We start from the raw sequence: 18,083 nt of genomic DNA, 5'->3' as shown, positions 1-18,083 counted from the left end.
TTGGTTATTTGTTTCTTTGTTAGATTAATAACTTTTTGTAATTTGTTTTATTAAGGCATTCAGGTCAAATTAGATCATACACAGACCATGCATCTTTAATTTAACCCAATTTAGGGAAGTCTATATAATGGAATGCAATCTAAATTTCTGAATCATTCTGTATCAATTTGTCATAATCTAATAGTGATCATGACAAATAATGCAACAAGAAAATTTTGGACTTTCACATCAATGGTATAGACTTCAACTTCTTACAACTAAAATATTAATGGTTTCTTAATTTTACCCTTGACTTTGAGTTAAGTTTGGCAAATTTGTTCAAAGGATTTGAGGCGTCCAAGTTGTACGTTATGAATTTCACAAAGTCTCCTTTCACAATTTTACTTATCAGCTAAGGACAACATTCTCCGTCACAAAATTTCAGTATGTCCATGATCTCATTTTTCTCTGTGATGCCACGGGTTTTGTACACTTTTCCCTGATGATAAGCCCAGGTTAAAAAAGTGAGGCCATCTGTGAATTAACAGACGAAAAACCAATATTATTTTAAATAAAATGATCAGCTCTTAAATTACTACAAATTACGACCTATATCTCAGCTATCAGAATTCTAGATATATGTACTTTATCACCTCACAACACTTACATGTTCAAATGAACACTTCTTGATTCAACCTGGGCCCTATTTCAAGAACCTGTTAAAGCAAAAATAACTGCCTCGTATAAAAACATGATTACCACAGGAAGATTACCAGCCAAAATACCTACAAACTAAAACGGTAATACAATTGTGCCAAATACATCACATCAAAAATGAGCTGCCTTGTTTGGTGAAATCATACACACCATCACCAAAACCATCGACACTATGTTTTTATAAATGTGCATGCACATGAGCACTTACTAGCTAAACACTGCCTTGCTAACCACTGAATGATTCAGCACAAAAAAAACTGCCCGCACAAGTTCAGTTACTGCTGATGGCAATTTTTGTCAAACCCTTTGCTAAGAAAGTACATTTCATCCTCCATCATCATAAATCCGTCTTAAAACTAAACAATGAACCATGCAACCTCAAGGGTCAACACACAATCATGAATAAACAATCTACCAGATTCGGGTTTCAATGTGACTATGAATAGAAACGATATAAAAAGACAACTTGAATGTACACCTAAAATAAAAATAACAAAATAATCCCTAAAACACAACTGAAAAGTGGTAGTAACACAAGTAAGGCTAAGAAAGAAAGAAAGATACCAGTTAATAACCATGATCTTTTCACAAAAAAAGAATATCGAGGGCCTTTTCAATTTGTACATCTTTTTCCAAGATGGCCCCCACCCATTTTAAATCAAAATGACCAACAATTGTTAAGTTTAAAATCACCACTAACTCTCTATTTAATACAAAAGTAACATATTGTAGCGGAAATGCATGTGACGGACATGTGACTGTTTAGTGTAGTCCATGTGGTTGTGTGTGTTTGCTGTGTGGCTGGGCGATTGATGCAAGTGGGTGGAGCCTAAGCGCTTGCAGTGACTGAGGCTGGCCTTGTGCGCGTGCGCAGTGATCAGGTTAGCGGGGTGCGCGTGCGCAGTTAGCGACCTAGGACCTCATGTGTGTAGAGGCAAGGCCCTGGGGGTTAGCGGGGAGTGCATCACAGGTCAGTGTGTTAAGTGAAGTGACTCGAGCAAGACGTGCATATTTAGTATAGTCATTCCATTGTGTAGTGAGACCATCGTTTATCAAGAGTACGTGTACTGGGTGATTATCGCATTGGTGTCAAACACGATTGAGCAAGCCCAGGACCTGTTACTGTCAGTTGAGGAGGAGTGCCTGAAAATTGGCCTACAGCTGAACACAAAAAAGACCAAGGTGATAGCTTACAACATCAGTGACCCTTCTGTCCACACGAGGGACGGCACAACTCTTCGTTTTGAATCCAACTTCAATGACCTTGGATCCTGGATCAACTCCAGTGAAAAAGACCTGAAGATACGAAAAGGACAGGCGTGGTCCGTGCTTCACAGCATGAAAAAGGTGTGGTCATCAACGCTGAGTGCCCGGCTGAAAAGATCACTATTTGTCGCAATAGTGGAGTCAGTGCTTCTATATGGAGCTGATACCTGGACCCTCACCACCAGTATGGAGAAGTCTTTGGATGGTTGCTACACCAGGATGCTGCGTATGGCCCTAAACATCCCCTGGCAGGTCCACATGAGAAACTCCAACCTGTATGCTGGTTGGCCAAAGGCCACAGAGAAGATCCGTGAACGCCGACTCAAGCTCGCTGGGCACTGTGTCCGCCACTCGGAGCTTGGAGCTTGCCGCTTGCCCAACTATCCTCTGGAAGCCCACCCAAGGCAAGGCCTCGCGTGGGAGAAGATGTCTCTCCTTTGTAGACATACTAAAACAAGACACCGGCTTGACCAGCGCTAAGGAACTTCGCTCCTGCATGCTGGACCGGAACATCTGGAGAAAAATCACTGGGCAGGCTCGAGCTTCCAGATGGCGCTCGACATGATGATGACTAGGTGATTGTCTTTGGATTAGGGTCAGTGACAATTTAGGGTTTTAGTCTTGTAATAGTTTAAAAGAGTCTGTTGGCAGTGCTGTCGACGTTGAATGATAGATGAGTAAGTTTAATTTGATTGCGATTATCGGAGATATCTTGTATCCTTGCATTTTATTTGATAGGTCAGAAGTCTTACACCAAGTTCATTCTTGCATTTGTATGTGATAGGCGAGGGGTCTTATACGTGTTTATTTTGTATTCTTATATGATAGGCCGGGGGTCTACGGAATTATTATTGCATAAGTTGTTGAGTATTTCGAGTTGCATTTTCATGTAATTGTGTTATTGTGACACACTAGTCGAGTGTAACATTTCCAGTCACAAATGTTTTGGCTTGTGACAAGGTAAAGAACACCTAGTAGTGTAAGAATTAAGTTAGGCTGTGATTGTGGTTAGGTGGCACGCCAGTTGAGTGTATAGTTTCTGGTCGCAAATGCTTTGGCTTGTGACCAGGTAAAGAACACCTCCTGGTAGTGTAGGAATTAAGCTGGGTTTTCGTGGTTTTTTGTGCTGCACTGGGAACGTGTAGAGGCACACTGTAAAAGCTTTTGGCTTGCAGAAAGTGTGAACACAGTTCGGGAAGTGTGGTTTGGTGTGGTTATTTTTGGGGTATTTGTTGTTTCTTGTATTGGTGGTTGTACCCGATATTTAGTGCTCCGCCGTTGCACAAAAATAAGGGTTTTTAGATATATAAAGTAAAAGTAAAAGAGAGGGTTACATGATTACAAAGTAAGTGTCATCAGGTTACAAAGTAGGCGTCATCGGGTTACATGGTTACTTTGGGTCTATCAAAGGGTTACTTAGAGTTACTTTTGATAAAGCAAAGGGTTACTTTGAATTACTTTTGATAAAGCAAAGGGTTACTTAGAGTGGCTTTGGGTCTAGCAAAGGGTTACTTAGAGCTACTTTGATAAAGCAAAGAGTTACTTTGAATTACTGTTGATAAAGCAAAGGATTACTTAGAGTGGCTTTGGGTCTAGCAAAGGGTTACTTTGAGTTACTTGGGATATATCAGAGGATTACTTGTGGTTACATTAGAGCAAGGGTATGTGTATTCATAGGGTTTGCAGTAGTACTGATTTAATGTTTTGTTGAGATGTATATTCATTGACCCTGAGAGAAAGGTGCTTAATAAACGAATCCCTGCCCAATTATGTATATGATTTGATTGAATATTGATTGTGCAACAAAGGATCTAGTGATCAGTTTTACCGACGGCCAATTTGTCAAGGTTTCTCTGCTTACGTATAACTTGTGTTTGTTACCTAACATAATTAGACTGATCATTACGCAATCGGCGGTATCTTTCCTTCAAAACGGACCTCGTCTCACAGCCTTTAGACCCCTCGCTGGTCTTCAAGCCTAGAGAATAGTTAGGCCAAGGATCAAATTGTAATTTGCCTGTAATAGTTTGCAATTGCCCGCCACAAATGGTGTCAGAAGTGGGATGATTGCGAATGATTTAGTCTAATTTTTGTTAAGGTAAACGCCTCCTTCTGAGGAAAGGCGAGTACACAAGTTATACAGTTTGGCATGAGGTTGTGGGTTGTTGTTATGCCATTGGTGATTTTGGTTATTGTTGCTCTGGTTGTGACTTGTCAGTTTGCCAAAACCCGTTTGGAGTTGAGGCGGTTACGACGAATTGCAAAGGAGCAGAACTTGATCTTGCTGCAAATTCGCAGTTTGACTAGTCAGACGTGCAGTGTCGGGGTTTCGCAGAGTTTGGAACGGCAAAGAATTGCAACCAGCCGGCTGTGCTAGATGTGACTCAGTCACCTAGTGGTCAGTGGCCGAGTGTGGCAACTTTGTAGGTTCTAGAAACGCTAGCGAATGTGGTCAATTGTCTGGAGTTCTGGTGATTGTGCTTTACTGCTGTGTTTGGCGCATCATCAAAGATCAGCGGCGGTCTGTTCGTTGGTTGGCTTCGTCTACGCGGGGTGCAACCCCGAACGTATACGATACAGCAGTATGACTGGCGAAGCGTATGGTAGGGTGGGCACCTCCGGTCTGGGTTCAGAGGTGCAAAGGCTCCGCATGGAAGCCCAATTTCTGCAATGGGAGAGAGATCTCCTTGCAAAGAAATTGGAAGCTGCCATGCAGGGGTCAACTCCAGGGTACGTGCCTAGTGAGGGTAGGTAGGTGAGACATCAGGTGGATACAGATGTAGATTTTCAGTTAAGGGAAGAGACATCTGGGTATGTTTCTCCCGCCTTGGGGAACCGGTCGGGTACAAACTCCGTACATGATATGGCTCACAAGGTTAGGAAGGAAGTTAGTTTTGAGGGAAGTACACCTCTTAGGCCTGGGGGCTCAGGGTTGTTTTCCCGAGCATTGGAGGTTACCCCTATTGCTAAGGCATTGGGTAGTCAATCGACCGATGATTTGACTCTGTTCCTTGCGGAACAGAAAGTCGTGGAACAGGGTAGAGGTAATACCAACCCGTTCTTGGATGATGAGGTAGTCGCACAACCCAATCAGACCAACAGCGAACTGTTAAGTGGCATGACCCGCCCTGTAAAGGCATCATGTGACAGCGGTTCAGCTGAGGTATGTGATTCTTCGGTGAAGTGCAAACCACCGAAAGATAGTAGGTCAGTCAGTTGTCAGGAGGATCAGAAGGGTGGTGTGGACCAAGAGAATCGACGGCCATACAAAACCCCTGATCGCTACAATGGTAAAGTTCTCTGGAAGGAGTACTACCATCATTTTGAGTCATGCCGTGAGTTGAACAATTGGAGTAACAAACAGGCTGCAAGGTACCTAACCGCAAGCCTGCAGGGTAATGCACTTCGATTGGTGGGTGAGGCAGGTCCAACGTATGAGTACTGTGCCCTTGTCAAGTTGTTGGAACGTAGATTTGGTTTGGGTCATCAAAGTGAGAATTATTTTGTCGAATTGCGACACAGGCGTCAGGGGACGAAGGAAACCCTGCAAGAGTTGGGTCAGGCGATTCGGGAGCTGACGGCTCAAGCATACCACTTTATTGATGCGGTGGAAAGTCATTCAGTCCGAGAAGGCATCAACCGGGCCCGTCCCATGAGTTTAGACGAGGCTATTCAGGCAGCTTTAGAGTCGGAGAACTTTGACAAAGAGGAGCGTCAAAGGTTGTTAGACAGACAGACAGCCCGCCAAGTTGGCAAGGGCTGCGGTCTCTGTTGGTTTTGAACAAAGGTTGGGTAGCTTGGAAGCGAATCTCAGTCAACAAGCCCAAGCGTTGCATTCGATGGCAGAGATGTTGAGGTCTTTTGGGGGTGGTGGAGGTTCCTCTGAGGGCGTGCCTTCTGGGAAGGACAAGCCCAAGGGAATGGAGCCTGGTCCGAGGCGGTGTTACAACTGTGGGGTGGTGGGGCATTTTGTCCCGGAGTGTAAACAGCCCCGAAGGAAGCCTTCCTCGAATCAGGGAAACGACAACCAGTCTCAAGGGGGACCCGCGGACAGGCTGGCTATAGTGGAGGGTCCAAGAGACAAGGCGACAGTAGTGGTAATGGGGGTAAATGACCAAAGCAAGGGGACGGGAGAGTAATTACTCTACCTGTGTCAAGTGCTGATCCCCGCTTTGGACCGTTTGTTATAGGATCGGTAAGGACGGCCAAGTGTCAATTTTTGATTGATACGGGGTCCACCGATACCCTAATTAGTAGTGCGATTTACAACCAAATTCCGAAAGAGCGGAGACCAGTTTTGGAGACGGAAGGTGTTCGGGTTAAGCAAATTGATGGCAGCCCGTTGGTTGTGTTGGGTAGTGCTGTACTGGAGATACAAATTGGTCGGACAATTCAGCTGGTGAAGGTGACATTTACCGAAATGAAGTACCCAGGCATCTTGGGGATGGACTTTTTGGTGCCCACCGGTGGAAGTCTAGATTTTCAGTTTAAGGAACTTCGACTCCATGGGGAGCGAATTAAATGCACCAGTATAGCTGGTGAACCGTTCATTGGGCGAGTAGTGGTCTCCAGGACCACGGTCATTCCTTCAGGCGATGAGGCAGTTGTCCCTGGTGTGATTTCTAGAGGGAAAGTTGATGTAGTTGGTCAGGCTATCGTTGAGCCCTTAGAGGGTGGTGGAAATAAGTGGATTATGGTTGTGGGCGATTACTGCACCAAGTGGATGGAGGCGTACCCACTTCTTGACTCCACTGCAGGCACTGTTGCTCTTAAGTTGGTAAATGAGTTTGTATGTCGTTTCGGGGTACCCCAAGAGTTGCATTTCGACCAGGGCAGGAATTTTGAGTCTGATGTTTTTGCTGAGATGTGCCGTCTCCTCGGCATCACAAAAACTTGTACCACCGCCTACAATCCTAAGTCAGATGGCATGGTCGAAAGATTCAATAAGACATTGGTTAATATGGTTGCAGTGCTCATTGATCCAAAGAAGAGGCAAAGGGATTGGGATGAGTTCCTCCCTTATGCCACCTTTGCATATCGGTGCACGCCACAGGAGTCAACTGGGGAGACCCCCCATATGATGATGTTGGGTCGTGAAGTAAGCATTCCGGTTGATTTGGTGACTGGTAGTCCCGAAGTCGAGGATAACTCCGGAACTGACTTTGCTGAGAAGTTGCAAGGCAATATGCAACATGCTCATGAGAGAGCAAGGGTCTGTCTTGGGAAAAGTGCCAGAAGGCAAAAGAGGAATTACGATCGACATGCGTTGAGTCATGGGTTGAAGGAGGGTCAATTTGTGTACCTCCACAATCCTGCTAAGAAGAAGCAAGTGTCCCCCAAGCTGCAATTGCGTTGGGAAGGGCCTTGGTTGATTGTGAAGGGATTGTCAGATTTGGTTGTGCGTATCCAGCATCGACGAGGAGGCAAGTTAAAAGTAGTCCACGTTGATCGACTAAAGCCATATGTCGGTTAGGAGCTGGAGCCTTGGGACAGTGGAGTCAGCGAGGGGGTGACGGAAAGCCCTCGCGTTGAGATCCGACCTCAATTTGGTCAACTTCCTGACCTTGCAACTGCGGGTCAGCCATTTTTTCAATGTGAGGAATCCCCTACTGAGGGAAGTTGTGGAGGTCCCGGAATAAATGATTCCATTGCTGGTGACTCTGGAGATGGGGTTCAGCCGGGCAGTTCAACAGAGGTCATTGGTGAACATACGCCAAGGCGATATCCGAGAAGAGTACACAGGGTACCCCTGCGGTTTCGCTAGGCAGAGAAGTACTGGAAATTAAGTTGTTAGAGAAATTTATCTTCCCAAAGTCTGAGTACTGGGAATGAGTTGTTAGAGAAGTTATCTTCCCAAAGTCTGAGTACTGGGAATGACTTGTTAGAAAAGTTATCTTCCCAAAGTCTGAGTACTGGGAATGAGTTGTTAGAGAAGTTATCTTCCCAAAGTCTGAGTACTGGGAATGAGTTGTTTAAGAAGTCTATCTTCCCAAAGTCTGAGTACTGGGAATGAGTGGTTGTAGAAGTTTATCTTCCCAAAGTATGAGTACTGGGAATGAGTTGTAAGGAAATTTATCTTCCCAAAGTATGAGTACTGGGAATGAGTTGTAAGGGAATTTATCTTCCCAAAGTTTAGGTATTGGGAATGAGGTTGTAAAACAAAGTGGTCTTCCCAAAGTTGAGTACTGGGAATGAGTTTAAGGAACGGTCGAATATCAATTGTGTTGTCTTGTTGTAGTTTTCGGTGGGTTGATCCATTGTTCTGCCTTGTTGTGGTACATGCAGGGTGTTGCATTCAAGGATGGACAAGAACCCAGCAAAGTCCAAGGGGAGAAAGTATCGCTGCCGACAGTGCGACAGCGTATACTCCCACCGGCAGGGTCTGTGGCGGCATGTCAAGTGCAATCACCAAGAGGAGCAGAGTCTTCAGTGCGGTACTTGCAGCTACGTTGCGGGACGTCCAGATGTAATAGAAGCCCATAGAGCAGCAGCCCACAAAGTCCGACCATCTGCAACGGTTGCCCGACTGGAAGGAATAGGTGGACCATCCTCGGACAATGTCACATCAGAAGCCGCTCCTGAGTTGGTGACAGAAGACACCGAACCCGCTGTTGTGTCCCTATCGCCAACCCCTATGTCGGCCCTTGCATCGCCGGAGCCGGAACCCTCTGACCAGGAAGCCCCCCATGGACTGCACGGCAAACCCAAAGCCATGTGGGCTTTGATGCATGGTAAGTACTCTACAGAGCAAGCCCCCCCTTCGTCTCTTCCAATGCCTGCACTCGAGAAGTTTGAGACCACATCAAGACCTGCCTGCGAAGTGAGTGAAACGTAGTACCCCTTACCAGACCCCTCATCTGAGCCCATAGGGAGTGAACCGGCACCACGTTGGGTACGGATGGCCGAGGAATTCCGATGTTTAAGCATCACCACAGTGCTCGATGGCTGAATTGTGAATCGCCAGGAACACAGAGAGACCAGAGAGAGACAAGTAGAGGTGAATGCAGATGGACACTACATTCAACCCCCCCCCCCCACGGTGTGTTAGTTTTCTTTCGTTTTTGTTTCTCATGTTTTTTTCTTGCCCGTTAGTTCAGTTCATTAGTCGGTGGTAATTAACCAATTAATCTTGCCAATCGGTGATTTCTTTTGTAAACAAGGCAGGGAGTCATTTACCTATATATATATATTTTTGTTGTACTCTTCTTGCCAAGTTTATGCAAGTGACGTTTTTTTTACAGGGTATTAAAGGCACTAGATGTGATTTTGTGATTTTTAAACATTCCTGTGATTTGTATAAGTACTGATATGATGTAATTCCTGAAATTTAGGGCGGATCATGCTACCGACTGTCTTTTCTTAAAAATTTTGGCCTTTTCCGATTGTATAAATCCTGTAAGTATGTGATTACCTCAAAATCTTAGGCGGATCATGCCACAAATTGTATTTTCTTAAAAACTGGTCCCTTTCCTACCTGTATAGTTCTTGCGCATAGTTAATGAGGTCGAAACTTAAGTGTTATATTGAATCTTAAAGAAACACTTGAGAAAGGTGCATTTTCTTATGTGTTATATTGTATTTTAAAGAAGCACTTAGGGAAGAAGTATTCCTTGTGTTTTTCATTGTATTTTAAAGAAACACTTAGGAAAGAGGTATTTCTTATGTTTTACATTGTTTTGTAAAGAAGCACTTAAGAAAAGGGTATTTTCTTATGTTTTATATTGTATTATACTGTAACCTTTAAAAGATTTATGCATTTCCTTTTTTATTAGTTATGGCTGACGAGTTGGGGACAACTCGGCCATTGCTTGGGCCTTTGTAGCGGAAATGCATGTGACGGACATGTGACTGTTTAGTGTAGTCCATGTGGTTGCGTGTGTTTGCTGTGTGGCTGGGCGATCGATGCAAGTGGGTGGAGCCTAAGCGCTTGCAGTGACTCAGGCTGGCCTTGTGCGCGTGCGCAGTGATCAGGGATGGGGTGCGCGTGCGCAGTTAGCGACCTAGGACCTCATGTGTGTAGAGGCAAGGCAGCGGGGGTTACCGGGGAGTGCATCACGGGTCAGTGTGTTTAGTGAAGTGACTCGAGCAAGACGTGCATATTTAGTATAGTCATTCCATTGTGTAGTGAGACCATCGTTTATCAAGAGTACGTGTACTGGGTGATTGTCTTTGGATTAGGGTCAGTGACAATGTAGGGTTTTAGTCTTGTAATAGTTTAAAAGAGTGTTGGCGGTGCTGTCGACGTTGGACGATAGACAAGTGTAAGTTTAGTTTGATTGCAATTATCGGAGATATCTTGTCTCCTTGCATTTTATTTGATAGGTCGGAAGTCTTATACCAAGTTCATTCTTGCATTTGTATGTGATAGGCCAGGGGTCTTATACGTGTTTATTTTGTATTCTTATATGATAGGTCGGGGGTCTACGGAATTGTTATTGCATAAGTTGTTCAGTATTTCGAGGTGTATTTTCATGTAATTGTGTTATTGTGACACACTAGTCGAGTGTAACGTTTCCAGTCACAAATGTTTTGGCTTGAGACAAGGTAAAGAACACCTTCTAGTAGTGTAAGAATTAAGTTAGGCTGTGATGTGGTTATGTGACACGCTAGTTGAGTGTATAGTTTCCGGTCGCAAATGCTTTGGCTTGTGACCAGGTGAAGAACACCTCCTGGTAGTGTAGGAATTAAGCTGGGTTTTCGTGGTTTTTTGTGCTGCACTGGGAACGTGTAGAGGCACACTGTAAAAGCTTTTGGCTTGCAGTAAGTGTGAACACAGTTCGGGAAGTGTGGTTTGGTGTGGTTATTTTTTGGGTATTTGTTGTTTCTTGTATTGGTGGTTTTACCCGATATTTAGTGCTCCGGGTTTTTAGATATATAAAGTAAAAGTAAAAGAGAGGGTTACATGATTACAAAGTAAGTGTCATCAGGTTACAAAGTAGGCGTCATCGGGTTACATGGTTACTTTGGGTCTATCAAAGGGTTACACTAGAGTTACTTTTGATAAAGCAAAGGGTTACTTTGAATTACTTTTGATAAAGCAAAGGGTTACTTAGAGTGGCTTTGGGTCTAGCAAAGGGTTACTTAGAGCTACTTTGATAAAGCAAAGGGTTACTTTGAATTACTGTGGATGAAGCAAAGGGTTGCTTAGAGTGGCTTTGGGTCTAGCAAAGGGTTACTTTGAGTTACTTGGGATATATCAGAGGGTTACTTGTGGTTACATTAGAGCAAGGGTATGTGTATACAAAGGGTATGCAGTACTGATTTAATGTTTTGTTGAGATGTATATTCATTGACCCTGAGAGAAAGGTGCTTAGTAAACGAATCCCTGCCCAATAATGTATATGATTTGATTGAATATTGATTGCGCAATAAAGGATCTAGTGATCAGTTTTACCGACAGCCAATTTGTCAAGGTTTCTCTGCTTACGTGTAACTTGTGTTTGTTTACCTAACATAATTAGACTGATCATTACGCAATCGGCGGTATATTTCCCCAAAAACGGACCTCGTTTCACAGCCTTTAGACCCCTCGATGGTCTTCAAGCCTAGAGAATAGTTAGGCCAAGGATCAAATTGTAATTTGCCTGTAATAGTTTGCAATTGCCCGCCACAATATCTATATCATGCACCCAGACCTAGGTAATAACGAGCATTATTACTACACCAAGATGGACATTTATGATGAGTCTGTGAAAAACAATGGTACAAAGACACACTGCTGAGTTTATGTTTAACAGAGCAAGGCAAATTTTTAGAGGCCACTTACAAAGCCAAAATGTAAAAAATAAAAAGGGCAGAAAACTTTCAAAATAGGCCCCTAAGACTAAGAGAGTTGTATTAAAAAGACTCGTTGCCATTGTATGCGGCGGTGGCATCCTAGAAATATTTAATTTACGATTATCATTCCAGTAATCTATAAATTACCCACATTTTCAATCAAAAGAACATGTATGATCTGCTGGTACTACACACATCAACTTCACTTGTGACTACATACGTTTTCTGAAATGTCTCTGAAAGCATGGAGCACACGTCACCGCTGTGCAAAACGCAGTGCGGGTTACATGTGGTTTGAGCGCATGCGCAAGAATTTAGAAAGGTCATGCAAAAATGCATATTCAGGTAGCGTGACCTGCACTTCGTTTCGTCGATCCTTTCATTGATAAAAAATGCTTTTACACGATGAATATTCATCAGAAAGAGAATGTTTAACCAATGGAATTGAGGCATAATATCGTCTGCAACACTTTCATGGAGTGAAATACCAACAGGATTGGCAACCTCGCAAAAATCCCCAAAATTTGAGGACAATTCTGGCCCTTGACGTACAGAGTGATGCTGAAAAAGGTAGGATTTCAAGGCATTTTTTCTTCCTGAACATGAATTTTCCACGACACAAAAAAAGTAGGACAAGTATAACAAGTCTTTCTCTATATATTTGTTACTTTATTATCTGAACAAACCATGTAGATAGTCTTAAAACGACGGGATTCCCCTGCGAGTTTAGCGTTGGTAAACAAGATTTGGGGGGAATCCGTCCGTAGCGGTGAGTTATGTAACATTGCGTCGCATCGTGTTTTCACGGACAAACATTAAGGAAACATGGGTATTTTGATTGAACTAAGAGGGTTGGCCAACAGGGGGTTAACATTTTTTTGGTTTACAAGTATTATAATATTTATACCGTAATTATAATTCGAAATCTTAGGAATTATCTTCCAACCGAGTTGAGCTAAGATTAACTCAAAAATTACGTTTCTGATGGTTATGCATGTTAGCATTGATTAAATTTATAAAAGTTTATCTCCTTTCTGTGGGAATGCATTTAATGTTTTATTAGTTTATAGGGGTGGTTCTCAAATCAAGTTCAATTACTTATTCTCAAGATAATATTACTGTTAGGCCCCAATTATTTTTTAATTTTAATAACAAGTTCTAAATATTTAATTCCAAAACCTAGGCCTATTTACATTTTCATAAAACATTTTTAAAGTTACCTTAATTTAAGGCTTAAATCTTCACACAAATTGTTTGCTGAATCTAACTTGAAAAGTTTAAAGTAACATCTAAAAGATCCATAAGTAACACTGAGGCCTACAAACTATAAATAAAGCAGGACTCAATTTAGAGAAGTTTAAAAATTAAGTTAATGAAAAAGGGAAAAAAACAACTAGTTAAATACAGGTTTACTTTATAAACAATCTTTAAATACATTTATCTTCCAGTACACAGTTCACCAGTCAATGTATAAAAAGGAGTAATCTACTACCATTTTTCATATCGCACTTTGCGTATTGTTAGTGTCAATGCAGCATGCTCCGTATATGCACAAAACTACATTCTAAACTTTGTGCTTGTGCATGCTGTCCTTCGCAAAATACTGTTTTGAAATTTTAAACTTTGAGCGTTGTACGCGAGACTGGAAGATAAATTTGTTATAATACTCATGCTTGTGAAAAGGAAAAATGTAGCGCGTCTCCATCAAAAGATATGGGATGCAGAAGCGCTATACTTATAGTAGTTAAGTTTAAGTTCAAGTTTGCTTTTATAAAATATAATAAAAATGTAAACTTTCTTTAAATACTCTCAGATATAAACTTTATCTCAATTTCCTGGTCACCCAGCCTCAGAAATGGACGATCACCTCAACAATTTAAGTACCTTGTGTAGAGTGTGTGGCAACAAAGTGCAAGAATTTAAGAAGACAAATCTGAAGAAGCCTCTTAAGAAACGTTCAACGTATGCAGCTAAAATAAAAGTCAAGTTTAACATTGATGTCACCAGTGATGAAGTTCAACGCCATCCACCCTTTTTCTGCCATCTTTGTTTAGCAGAAGCTAACACAAAGGCTGGTCGACCAACAAGCAAGCACACTAGAATGGAGGAGCTTGAGAAGACAGAAGAGAAAAACAAAGAAGCAGTCTTTGCAAAGCTTAAAAGGTTGGCAGAAACGGCTACAAACTATATTAACATCAATTTCATCACCGACGACCCTTTGTTTGTCTGCAAGCTTTGTAAGAGATTACTCTCTAGACCTGTTGAAACTCCTTGTGATCACGTCTTATGTTTATCATGTCTGCACAACTTTTTTTATTTCGACATCATCATCCTGTACAGTTTGCCACATATGCCAACGGAACTTCAGCCTGAAAGACATCAAACTCCCTAAACAGTGCTTCATGGATGTACTCCAAAATCTGAGGGTTAAATGGTTGCACTCCACAGATGAACATGACTGTACCAATCCCGAATCCTCTATCCCAGTTGATGAACAAATCTTCAAACAGATTCTGGGCAGTAATGTGTCACCTCTTGGGAAAGTAGGTCAGCAGCTGACATCTCACCTTCTAAAAAAATGCATGGATGGAGAGAAAATGGTGCGATTGTCAACCAAAGGAACAGTGAGTATTTTGTGCAAAGCCAAGATCTTTTGATCTGTATATAATTAAAATAATTATGTATAATTTCTGATGTGCCCCTTAAAAACTGTTTTGTTTTACAAATAAAAATGCATATCTTACCTTTTCATTTTGTGCACCATTAGGCCATGTGTGTTCAGCATGCCCCACTGCCAACAAGCCCAGCACAGAAGTCAACAAGAGAACCATTCAGCGGCGTACAAAACACTTGAAGGAGCAGATGTCCGAAATCAGCGCAGGACCATCTGATGTTCAGCTGGGGCATCTCATCAGTACAGCCTCCAGGAAATCTCTTCAACAACTTCTCGAAAAGCTGCAGATGAAAACACGAATACCCGCATTAAATGAGATGGCACTCTAAGCAGACTTGGGGTTATCTTGGGCCGGACTGAGACAGCTTAAATTGTAAGATTTTGTAATGGTACTAAGCTCTGTGTAATAAATCATATAATTGTCTCTGTCCTAACATTTGTTCTCTAAACTGTTTATTAATGAAAGAATAATTACACATTCTGGTTTCTACCTGTAAAGGTGGCTTTGTCAGTACAACTTGGTCATGGCGAGTGAACAAGAGAGCAGGAAACTTTGCAAAGCATCTGTTGGTCAAGAACTGCTGGAGGCTGACAGACTGCCTTTCCTGTCTACTGAGCAGACTGGTCTTGTCACCAAACCGGCAGCATGCGTGTACATAGCTGATCTCCAACCGTACATACTTGACCTGCTGGATGAATATGAAAGGTACAATACTTTATTTAAAAGAAACAAAACTGACATTAATAAATGGAAGAGAAATGACATTATTGAAGGTGAAACAAAAGGAAACTAAATAACTTGTTTAAAAAAAGTTGACTTGTCTTGTTCGCGACAATAAAACCGAACCATCAAAGTGTTGTTTTTATATACTGTATTACACTAAGTATTAGCCCAACATTTTATGTCGTCCTTTCAACAGATCAGGAGAGTTGCACTTGCATCCAGGTCAGCCAACAGATGAGATATGGCTCAAACTTGGCGGAGATAAGGGCGGGGGATCGTTCAAGTTCATGCTTGAAATTGCCCACACAAAATGTCCAAATTCGAAGAGAAACACCATTGTCTTGTGTGCTTTCGAAGCTACGGACACAGCAGTTAACCTCCACATGGCCCTTGATAGGTACAAGATGGAAGTAGACTCAATTTCAAGGATGACATGGAGGTAATAATCATACATTAAGTTTCTAAAAAAAACATACATTTATTTTAAACCAAGTATGTATTTATTTATTGAATTATCATGATTTTTAAAAATTTGTATTGCACAGGGGGAAGAAACTAATAGTCGACCTTTTCGGAGATTACAAATTCTTGTCTAGAATGATGGGAATTTCTGGAGCAAGTGGTAAGTTATACTTGAGCAAACGTTTTAAAGTATTAAAGATTTTTTAACTTAATTATATATCAGAAAAAAAGAATACTCACCACTGCTACAAATAAACATCTTGTACTTTAATTCACAGGTCGTCATCCCTGCATCTGGTGCCATGTTACAAGTGCTGAAATGGCAGGTGACAAGTCTGTTCGCCCAGCGTGCACAGTCAGAACCCTTGGAACCCTCCACAGTGACCACGAGCGCTTCCTTGCTGCAGGAGGATGCATCAAAAAGCCAAACTCTTCAATAATGCCGTGGATAAACCCTTCTTTTCAATCCCTGTGGATAAGGTATGTAATTATTTATTGTAATTAATTTTAAAATTTCTAGTGAAAACTCCACCATGAATGTAACTCATCCATGCATTAGGTAATAATTGTTTCAAGTCTCGTTTCTTAATGTTGTGCATTATTTTCCAGGTATGCCCACCATCTCTTCATATCAGTTTAGGCATTTGGTTTAAACTATATACCTTGTTTGAGAATGATTGCAGAGCTCTAGGAGATGAAATAGCTGAAGATTTTGCACAGTCAAATGGAGATGCTGCCAAGTATGGAGAGGGACCTTTTCCGTTGCACATCGCAAAACTTTCTGAGGTCCTTGCTGCTAAGGACAGAGCAAGTGAACTCCGGGAGGAAATAAATGACCTTCATGAGCAGCAAGCCGTGATCACTCTCCTCAATGATAACATTGACGCCTCAGAAGTTATAGCTGATGCAAGAGTCCAAATAGACAATCTCACCAAAGAACTGACTCGGCAGGTAAGAATTCAAAGTCACCTGAAAATGGTATTTTCTCAAAATAAAGCTTTTGTTATTAATGTGTTTTAATGAGTGGAATGTGAATAAACAAGTTAGCTAAGGTTTAAAAAAATCAGTTCTTATGTTGTTTACAAATTAAAGAGTACACCCCGACCCGACCCTAGAGTAAACACTATTGCAAAGTACATGTACGGACCAAATCTTGAGTTTGTACGTTTAAAAAGAAAACGTTTGTTGTTTTTTTCGGCAATGCCGACCAGGTGTATTGCTGCTGAATGCAGAAGAACACTTTTTGAAATGTACCAACTCACGACTTGGACGTACATGTACTTTGCACATGTGTTTACTATACGCATTGCAGGCAAAGTCTGCCCTGATTGACGTTACAAAAGGGGTAGGCAGAGTCAGCCCCCTAAACAACTTTATATATTTTTTAAACATATAAATCGTGACAAACAATTACTAAAAAAAATGTTTTATTGATCATAAGCATATACTCTTATGTTTGAAAGAAAATAAACATCTATTTCCAGGTGACTTTAATCTAATTTAAGATCTGTCAACCACTGGTTTTCCCTTTGGATGCTTTTTTTGAGAACCATGTGACAGTGACATATTTGATAAATGTAATCATGATGAGTATTAAAAATTGCAAATGCATCTTACCTGAAATTGCTCCGACTTTTTGTTAAAGGGATACACTGGCCGAATTGGGCTATTGGGCTACAAAATAGACTAAGATACGACTTCAACGGTCTTCCAGGAATGAAGACGAACAGTCCTTAAAAAAAATCCACAAATTTAGCCATTTTTGAGCATTTTTAGACAAAAACGCAGGTCGCGTGATTGTTCTAACCAAAAAGTGGTACAAACAATCACGTGACCTTCCGAGCTAGTTTTACTTTCAGCCGTCTAAAAGTAACTTACTTAACCAAATTAAAAAAAAAAAATTACAAAATTATTTACGAATAATTGACGAAAAAGATCATGTATTCAAATTATCGCTACAAAATGTAAATAATGGTAATAAATCTAACGTAAGATTCACATTCAAAGAGTCCGTGTAACAGAAGCTTGTTATTTGGCAGCTTTGGTTTTTTAAAATCATTTTTCGCTAAATACGTGACATTTTGATATTTTTTTTATAGCAACCATCTATAAAAACATTTAAGATTCTACACCCCTAAATTGCGTAATCGGTGAGACGGTGTGTCCCTTTAATACAGGACGTGCTTGCGAACACCACAGTGGATAAGCTGCATGACCTTCACAACCCCTTGTTGAAACGACTGGAGCAGACCCTTCAAGAAATTAAAGTTCAACGCCAAGCGTATTACTCGAACACTTTTGTTGGAAACCACGTTCACAAGTGTCTAAATGTAATTATAATATTTGAACTTGTAAAGAAGTGAAACAAATGTGTTACAAATTAGTTTTACATAATTGGTCTATTTGATTTGTCACTATTCAGGAAACAAACATCGAAAAAATCACCCAGGCAGTGGTGCTAGAGGTGACAAAACTCAGTCCAGA

At 41.5% G+C, this 18,083-nt stretch overlaps 1 long non-coding RNA gene across 1 annotated transcript; it reads right to left on the bottom strand.

Moving 5' to 3' along the window:
- Positions 1-14,922: 14,922 nt before the first annotated feature.
- LOC139942499 (uncharacterized) lies at positions 14,923-16,573 on the bottom strand. The gene is made up of 3 exons (XR_011786686.1): positions 16,262-16,573; positions 15,840-16,068; positions 14,923-15,102 (listed from the first exon to the last, which is right to left on the bottom strand). It is a non-coding gene; the product is annotated as an uncharacterized lncRNA (long non-coding RNA).
- Between the last annotated feature and the right edge of the window lie 1,510 nt (positions 16,574-18,083).

The sequence above is a fragment of the Asterias amurensis genome, chromosome 10, assembly GCF_032118995.1.
Source record: "Asterias amurensis chromosome 10, ASM3211899v1".
NCBI lineage: Eukaryota > Metazoa > Echinodermata > Asteroidea > Forcipulatida > Asteriidae > Asterias > Asterias amurensis.
Note: the sequence above shows the minus strand (reverse complement) of the source record. Positions and strands in the feature narration are given on the sequence as shown.